Source organism: Oryctolagus cuniculus, chromosome 7 (assembly GCF_964237555.1).
Source record: "Oryctolagus cuniculus chromosome 7, mOryCun1.1, whole genome shotgun sequence".
NCBI lineage: Eukaryota > Metazoa > Chordata > Mammalia > Lagomorpha > Leporidae > Oryctolagus > Oryctolagus cuniculus.
This window is the reverse complement of record NC_091438.1, coordinates 153,836,764-153,844,093: the sequence shown is the minus strand read 5'-3', so window position 1 is coordinate 153,844,093 and position 7,330 is coordinate 153,836,764. Positions and strand designations below refer to the sequence as shown.

General features: G+C 56.9%; 1 long non-coding RNA gene across 1 annotated transcript in view; it reads left to right on the top strand.

Annotated features, from left to right (window-relative positions):
* The first annotated feature begins 5,335 nt into the window (after positions 1 to 5,335).
* Positions 5,336 to 7,330, top strand: part of LOC138850730 (uncharacterized) — a 7,059-nt gene continuing 5,064 nt past the window's right edge. Inside the window, exon 1 of the long non-coding RNA XR_011390881.1 lies at positions 5,336 to 6,038. This is a non-coding gene — a long non-coding RNA (uncharacterized lncRNA). The remainder of the gene's footprint in view (positions 6,039 to 7,330) is intronic.

Here is a 7,330-nt window from a genome sequence, read left to right as displayed (position 1 = left end):
TGCTCCCCTTCTGATGTAGCTCCCAGCTAATGCATCTGGGAAAGCAGCAGAAAATGGCCCAACTCCTGGGCTGTTGCACCCATGTGGGAAACCTGGATGGATCTCCTGGCTCCTGGCTTCAGCCTGGCCCAGCCCCAGCCATTGCAGCCACTGGGGGAGTGAACCAGCGGATGGACGATCTCTCTCCATCTCTCCTCCTCTCTCTGTAACCCTGCCTTTCAAATAAACAATGGAATTAAAATATAAGTTTTTTAAATTTATTTTTTATTATTTTGTTTCATTTCATTTGCAAGATAAATAGACACAGAGAGATCGTCTCCATCCTTCGGTTTCCTTTCCAGCTGCCGGAACAGCCAGGGCTGGGTCAAGCCGAAGCACGGAGTCTGGAACTGCCCCTGGGTCTCCCGGCTGCCTGAGCCATGATCTGCTGCCTCCCAGGGTGTACATAAGGAGGAAGCTGGGATCAGGAGTGGAGTCTTGACTCTGCCCCAGAGATGTGTGTCTCACGTCTCGCAAGCAGCAATTTAACTGCTGTACCAACTCTTATTCTGGTGCAAAAAAAAGTTTTTGAAATCCACACCTTCAAGGAATCTTGAGTTCATGGAAAATGCACTTGATGAAAAACCCTGTTGGCCAAGTTGAGACCTGCTGCTGTGAATGCCCCCACAGCCACTAGAGGGCGACATGGGTCCAAGAACCGGGAGTCCAGGCCTCTCGCTGGTCCTCCCTTTCTCCAAATGCACAAAGGAAATGGTCCTCCCTCCTGCCCGCCGCCCGCGGCCACAGTGAGGCTGAGGACAGCTAGAAGCTGAGCGGTGTGGCTGGGAAACTGACACAGCCGCCCCGGAGGGAGACCCGTGTCGTGGGCCCGACGCCCGCCCTAGGAGAGGCCCACCTGGAAGTCCTGGCGCTGCTACCTGGGGACAGAGGCTCCTGGGGCTCAGCCTGGGGTAGCTGAGCCTTTCCACTGGTCACCCCGTCCCCGGGGGTCCCCCTTCCCTGCGGCCACACCCAGGTGCCTGGACGAGAGGCTCTGCCCAGCATTGCCAGCGCCTCTGGGGCCACCAGATGCTGCTCCCTACCCTGCAAAAGGTGGAATCCAGGAGCTAACGGAGCGGAGGGGATGTCAGTGGGGATCTGTGAAGTAGGTAATGTTAACATCCCCAGTTCAAAGACCAGGAAACTGCACATCCTCCACTACAGACCCACATCAGAAACACCCACATTCTAGAAGGTTCTAAAAGCCGCCATGTGACACAGATGCCAAAACCCGACTGGAAAAACCTTTCCTGTGTTCAGCTCTTCCTCCTGAGTGGCTGGGCTTAGACTGAGGCCTCTCGCTTGCAATTCATTGTGAAAGGACCCTGAACCCTGCGGCTGAATCATCTTCCTGCTCAGAGTGCTCGTCAGAGACCACGGGGCACACCCTGCCCGTGACCTTCCCTCTGCAGAAAACAACGTGCCTGTGTCAGCAGAAAACTATGCGCTGTCTGCACACACACGGCCTCCCGGGCTGGGTTCAGGCTTTCCTGGTCTTGGCACCATTGCACAGCCTGGAAATGCATGGAGATGGTCAGTTGTCCCCCCTCACCCCCATGTTGCAGAGGCAGCTTTGCCTCCTCTTGTACGTTGGTTCAACATCCCTGACCTACGAAAGCCATTGCCCCAGGATGCCCTCTTCTGCTGGCTGTAAGGTCCCCTGGCTTCCTTGTGAATGACATGAAATGCTTGACAAATATTCATTTTATATCTGTCCAGAACTCACGATCGTACCTTCTTTTTGAAGATTATCTTTTTAGCACTTCCTTCACCAGGTGTTGATGGGCAGCTGCTTTCAGACAGGAGAGGTGCTGGGGGCCCTCACAGTAGGCATCCTATTAAACAGTTAATGGCTTCGCTGTGGCTCACTAGGCTAATCCTCCGCCTTGCGGCGCCAGCACACCGGGTTCTAGTCCCGGTCGGGGCGCCGGATTCTGTCCCGGTTGCCCCTCTTCCAGGCCAGCTCTCTGCTGTGGCCAGGGAGTGCAGTGGAGGATGGCCCAAGTGCTTGGGCCCTGCACCCGCATGGGAGACCAGGATAAGCACCTGGCTCCTGGCTTCGGATCAGCACAGTGCGCTGGCCGCAGCAGCCATTGGAGGGTGAACCAATGGCCAAAGGAAGACCTTTCTCTCTGTCTGTCTCTCTCTCTCACTGTCCACTCTGCCTGTCAAAAAAAAAAAAAAAAAAGTTAAGAGCAGCAGACGGGAGCTGACCTTGTGGCACACTGGGTTAAGCTGCTGCTTGCAACAGCGACATCCCATACCTGAGTGCCAACTCCAGCCCCAGCAGCTCTACTTCTGATCCAGTTTCCTGCTAATGCCCTAGGAAGGCAGAGGAGGATGGCCCAGGAACTTGGGTCCCTGTCACCCAGGTGGGAGACCCAAATGGAATTCCTGGCTCCTGGCTTTGGCCTGGCCCGGACCTGGCTGTCATTGGCCGTTTGGGAAGTGAACCAAAACCAACAGATGGAAGAATTCTGTCTCTCTACCTTTCAAATCTTTTTAAAGATTTATTTTATTTGTGTAAAAGTCAGAGAGAGAGAGAGGTCTTCCATCTGCTGCTTCACTTCCCCAAATGACCATGACAGCCAGGGCTGGGTCAGGCTGAAGCCAGGAGTCAGGGGCTTCATCCAGGTCTTCTACAAGGATGCAAGGGACCAAGGACCTGGGTCATCCTCCACTACTTTCCCAGGCCACAGCAGAGAGCTGGATCAGGAGTGGAGCAGCCAAGGCATGAACTGGCTCCCATAGGAGTTGCTGGTGTTGCAGCCTGCAGCTTTACCCACTATGCCACAACACCAGCCCCCAATAAAATAAATCTGAGAGAGAGAGAGAGAGAGAGAGAGAGAGAGAGAGCAGGCAGATGGTAGTGATGCCCAAGGTCAGTCTCTGAATGGGAAAGGAGGGAGAGGAGGGGAGAAGGTGGCGGGCTGTGATCAGTGGCTCAGGCAAGGTCAAGACCTAAGTTCTGGGGCTGACACGGTGGCGTAGCGGGTAAAGCCACTGCCTGCAGTGCTGGCATCCCATATGGGCACCAGTTCGAGTCCCAGCTGCTCCACTTCTGATCCAGCTCTGCTATGGCCTGGGAAAGCAGTAGAAGATGGCCCAAGTGCTTGGGCCCCTGCACACACATGGGAGACCCAGAAGAAGCTCCTGACTCCTGGCCTCATCCTGGCACAACTCTGGCTATTGCAGCCACGTAGGGCATGAACCAGTGGATGGCAGACCTCTCTCTTTCTCTCTCTCTCTCTGCTTCTGTTTCTCTGTAACTTTGCCTTTCAAATAAATAAAATAAATTTAAAAAAAAAAAAGACCTAAGTTCTGATTCAGCATGTACCTGGCCTTGACCTTGAGACACAATCTCTCCCAGCTTTGAGGATAAGGAAGGTGGTGGAAACGGAAGTTTATTTCCTGAGCTCTTGTCTGGGCTGAGGCTGGAGAGGTGGGGTCATGGATGCTGCCGAGGCCGGTTTCTGCAGGGGTCAGCAGAGGTCAGCAGCTCGCCTGGGATCCAGGCTCCCTGGCCATGATGACATCGACAGTGACTACAGACCATGCCCCTGTGTGTCATCTCAGACCTCACAGCTGCCACACTGGGCTCGAGGCCACCATGCTAGTGGATTCTGGCTCCAAGTTTAGCTGAGTCCGGACCCCTGTGTCCCACGGCCTCACCTCCTAGAGCTGAGCCATGCACTCACCTCTTCACACTCCCTTTCCTTATTCTGTAAAACGGAGAGAACTGGAGAGAACTGTGGTCTTCGTCCTGCCATTCAGAGAGGCACAAAAGCACCTGAGTACATGCAGTGCGTGGAACAGGGCAAAACGGTGACATCCCAGCCAAGCCTGCGGTGTGGCGGGCAGTGTGGATCCGTGCGAGACCCAACACCGCGGAGCCTGGTGAACGCAGTCAGGCGCCATGCTGCACCGTCTTTGCAACTCCTCTGCAAACCCAGAGCTGTTCCAAAATGGCAGTGCTCTTGTCTGACTGAGTCCAGGGAGGGAACTCTGGCGGGCCTGGACATGGCCGCGTGCCTTCGCTGACGTGAGGACCTCTTCTGCGCGTGGACACGTGGGGCAGGAGGCGCGTGGCCTCTGGGAAGGCGGGAGGGGTCGCTGACTGAGGGGGCGGCAGAGAAGGGGAGGTGGAGGGTGCCTGACCCAAGGCTGTGGGTTCCTGCTTGTTCCAGGCCGGGCAGCAGTGGAGACAGGACCTGGGGGCCTGGCATGCTGGGGCCCCCTCCGCCCCAACGGCCATGTGATCCCAGGAGACAGGGATCCTGTCTGAGACGGGGTGCGGTCTCAGAGAATCAGAGTGACCTTGGCCAGCAAGTGAGATCATTTCTCTCTCCATAAACAGAGTACGAATCTTGGGGGACACACAGTGCAGCCGAGGAATCCAGTCAGTGGGGTCCCGGAGGGACCGGCTGGAGCAGGAGAGCTCCAGGGACAGGTGACCCTGGAGGGGGCAGGGAGGGTTAAGGGAGCTCTTTGGGGCCTGTGAGTCAGGGCTTCGCAGCCGGGGGCTGCCTGGGGGCTGCTGAGACAGGTCAAGGCAGGGCAAGCAGCCCAGCTGGGCCCTCCCGGCAGCACCCCTGCCCCCATGGCAGGGCAGGGCCCCCTGTTGTCTTCCCTGAGATGGCTTTAAATCAGGACCCGTGGGCAGGAGGCAAAGGATGGCTCCGCTTCAGGGTAGCTGGAGCTTCTCCCTCATTCACTCATTCACTGCCTTCATTCATCCAGAAAACATCACTGAGCGCTCCTGTATGGCAGTCACTGCCCTCGGCTCCCAGCTCAGCCAGCAAGGAAGAGGGAACAGAGACCAATCTGTGCTAGGGACACAAGGGGCAGGCCCAGGACAAGGGGGCGGGGTGCAGCCCAGGCACTTGCCCTCGGAGCTGGACGCATCCTGCCGTGGTTGCAGGGGTGTGAGAAGGGGCGGAGCTGAGGTCTAGCCTCAGACAGGGACCAAGGCCTCCTGGGCTTGGTGAGCAGGTTGGGACGTCTGCCCTGAGGGCAGTGGCATGGTGGCCTGGGAGAATTCCAGAGCTGATGAACCTGTAGGACCTGGAGTCCAACTGCCCGTAGTCACAGCGGCTGAGACAGAGCCCAGAGAGGGTGTGGGACCTGCCAGACTCACACAGCTGGTCATGGCCAAGTCCCGGGTGTTCTGTTCCCGCCGCTCCCACGATTGCCTTTGTCTTGTGACATCTGCTGGGACCTGTGACCTCTGCTCTGGGGAGGAGGAGGAGGAGGAGGTGGTGTGGAGGTGAAAGAATGAAGCCGTGCAGGTACACGGGGTCAGCGCTGGGAACGGGTGGCTCCAGGCAGGTGGAGGATGCTGTGGGCGGGTAGCAAGGCGACTTCCTGCAGGCCCCAGGTGGATGCACGGTGTTGCAGGGTTGCCAAGTCCGCACTTCCTCCTTCGCCAGAGCTTGGATCTCAGTTCCCCAGGGAGGCGCGGCCTGCATTCCTGGGGGCGGTGGCAGTTCCCCTCTCCCTGCCCTGCCGTAGGGGCCCAGGCGGGGACTGGGACACCGCCAGCCCTCTGCACCCCTCCCCCGTCTCTGAGGCCCTGGTAAATTTCCATTTCCGACAAGCAGCCCTGGTCTGAGTCAGGCGGGGACATCCCCTGCAGGAGTTATAAGCTCCCCTCTCCCAGGCTGGCGCCGCGGCTCAGTCACGCACTGCCCTACCCCGTCACTTTCCGTCCCGCCGCTCTCCCGGAAGACTATCAGAAATGGCTAAAACCCACTGCTCCCGGACCGGTGGGACAAAACAAATGACTGCAGGGCGGGGCTCTGCGGAGGCCACGTCAGCGGGGAACTCCTGGATGGGGTACCGGAGGGCAGAACCCCAGTGGCTGCCGCCGATTGAAGGCCTACTGGGTGCCCCCGGGGGGACAGAAACACGGCTGTACCCATCTCGCGGAGAGAAGAGCAGGTGTCCACGGACATGGCAGGGCCACTTGGGCTTCCTGTTAGGAATTTAAAGGCAAGAGGGTGCGTTTTCCTCCATCTCTCCACGCGGCTGCCCAGGTGCAGGTGCAGAGTGGGTGGAGGGGCGGGGTTTCTCCGGTGAGACTGAGGACGCAAGATCGGGCGGAGGGGAGGGGCCTGGGACAGTGGAAAGGGGGCAGGGGCTGTGTTTGCTGGAGTCCAGGTCTTGAAGGGAATTGGAGGTCAGAGAGGTGAGCCAGGGGAAATTAGGGAGGAGGAGCTGTCGCTGGGCAGGTTTGACTCCTGGGGTGGGAGCTGTTGGCCCCCCACTGGCTGCCCTGGCCATGGAACAAATGAGTGGCTGGTGGGGGGTGGAGTTTGGGGAATATTTTACTTTGCTCTACTTTTAAAAAAAACCAGCAGCCCCATAGAGGCAGAGCCACCCTTGAGAGGTCTCCGCCAGTAGCTTTTGCTACCTGCAAGCCTTCACTGCCATCTAATTTCAGAACATTTGTGACCCCCCGAAAAGAAACCCTGCCAGAGCAGCCAGTCCCCACTTTCCCAGCCCCCCACCTACTTTCCATTTCTATGGATTTGCCAGGTTTTTTTTTTTTTTTAACTTTGTTTTTTATTTATTTGAGAACCAGAGAGACAGAGATTTCCCATCTGCTGGTTCATCCCCAAATGCCCAAAATGGCTGGAACTGGACCAGGCCAACATCCGGAGCCAGGAGCTCCATCCAGGTCTCCCACAGAGCAAGGTCCCACGCACTTGCACTTGCGTTGTCACTGCCGTGCCCCGGGGTCTGCCCTGGCTGGGAGCTGGAGTCGGGAGCTGGAGCCAGGAATCAGACGCAGTGTGGGGTGCAAGTGTCTAAACATTAGATCGAGTGCACCCCAATTGCCTATTGCCAATACTTTGCATATATTTAACTGTGCCACGCGTGGTCTCTGGTGCTGGCTTCTCCCACTTAACACCCTTTCGAGCCTCATCCGAAGCAGCAAGTGTCACAACCTCATTCCTTTCTATCGCCAAGTAGCCCTCCAGCGCCTGATGCTCGGGTCATTTCTGGTTTTTGTTTTGTTTTGTTTTGTTTTTGCTATCATGGCTGGTGCTGCTGTGAACATTCCCGTGCAGGCTCTACAGGGAAAGACTTTTCACTTCTCTTTCGTACATACTTCCAAGTAGAATTGCTGGGCCACACTCTGTCTGCCACTTTTGTGGCATAGTATGTAAAAAGCCATCGCCTGCAATTCTGACATCCCATATGGTTGCTGGTTCAAGTCCTGGCTGTTCCACTTCTGATCCAATTCCCTGATAATGGCCTGGGAAAAGCAGAAGATGGTCCAAGTGCT